Genomic DNA, 1,793 nt, shown 5'->3' on the forward strand with positions numbered 1-1,793 from the left:
CTGACCGCGTCCTAGTCGGGGCGATTGTGACCCTTTGTGTCTGACGGATACGGACCCCTTACCTATCCGTCTTCCCTTCCCTCCTTTGTCTGTGATTCTATCCTAATGGGAGGGAGCGGGTCGACTCCGTTAAAAGTCATGACGGAACACTATAGCGAAGTGTTCGATGAACATAAATGTACAAAACCCGGAATGATTCAACGATGCACCCATAAATGGCCCGGTTTCTGTGTAAATTGGCCCCCTACAGGAACTTTTAATTTCCAAACGGCCACACGGGTCCATAAAATAGTCATACGAGAAGGAAACCCGGGTTGCCCTGAGGATATACCATACATAACCGCGTGGATCGCAGTTATTGAAAATCCTCCATCGTGGGCAAAGAATGGTAACTCAAGTACGCAAAATGGGGAACCGGAAGTCCCCAGTGTCTGTCTGTCTGTAAGGTACCTGTAAAAAAAAAAAAAAAAAAAAAAAAATTCTACTGTGGTAGATCGGTTAGACAAATTTCTTTTTGTGATCAAATGCATTATTTCTTTTGATAACTGCTATCTGTGAATTCCAAGCACATGTACCAGGGATTTTTTTAATTGTTTTAAACCCTAATAAGAAGAGATTTTGGTTTACAGATGCTGCACAAGACTACTATACAACAAATTAATTTACAGTGTTAAGTTAAAATACTGATTTGATTACTGAGAATGCATTTACTGGTGTTGAAGTTTAGAACTTGATGGCAGTTAAGGGTTAACGGCAGAGATAATTACAGGAGAGAGGAGGGGATCGAGCCAGAGAGAGAAGAGAAAGGGAAAAAAAAAAAAAAAAGGGACATTGGGCTAGCCTGGGTGAATGAAGACAAAGAGAAAGAAAAATTGTTTCGTTTGTTTTAACAGAACATTATTGAAAGTTAGTTGATGGTGTGCGTATGTGAATAAAGATAGAATTGTGGTATGTTAATTAAAAGAAAGGAAGATTGTAGCTCCGAGTTTCTGCTGATTAAATTTACTCTCCAAGGTCCTTGCTAAAACTGTCTGTAATCTGACAAAGGATTGCTACTTGCAAAGAAATACCAGAACCAAGGGTCCCTTACAAATCATTTAGTGCCTTATGATGCAGGCTATTTTTAAGACATTTTATAGCAGCAAATTAATTGTTACAGTACAAAGTGGAATGGTGGTGCGTCCCACTGCGTGTCAGTACGTAGTGCGTAGGCATTCAATATGGCTGTGCGTTTCAATGCTGGCATTGCTAATCAGAAGTTTTAGTTTTCTCATATCTTCTATCCCAGTGTCCTCCCTATGCTTATCTTTCTATTCTCTAATACCATGTTAATTATTGTTCTTACTTGTCTCCTATATATTATCTGTTATTTAAAAGTTACATTGGAACGCATGATAAAGTATGAACTCTCTTTTGCTGACGCAGTTTATTTTGAAGCTGTCTCTGGGAAAATTAGAGGAGAAATGATTAAGAATGGGACCTTTGTTAAAGCTTTGTTAAATATACAGAGCATAGCAAGCGGCAAGATAAGACAGCTGCAGTTCTGACTGTGGGAATTACAGGATGCCGTTTGTAAAAAAAAAAAAAAAACACAGAGAAAACAAAGACTTAATATTACAAATTTTGATTCAGTGGCAGGCGCAAGATAAGGATTATTGGAAGTTGTGGGCAAGAAAAGGGGCCACTATGCAAGATTAGGAACAAGAGCAAATATGAGTCGGCCCAAATGATAAAGTAGTAGCACACACACACACATATATATATATTGCAATTATGTTCTTTTACCTCTGGTG

This window comes from Rhinatrema bivittatum, unplaced genomic scaffold, assembly GCF_901001135.1.
Source record: "Rhinatrema bivittatum unplaced genomic scaffold, aRhiBiv1.1, whole genome shotgun sequence".
NCBI lineage: Eukaryota > Metazoa > Chordata > Amphibia > Gymnophiona > Rhinatrematidae > Rhinatrema > Rhinatrema bivittatum.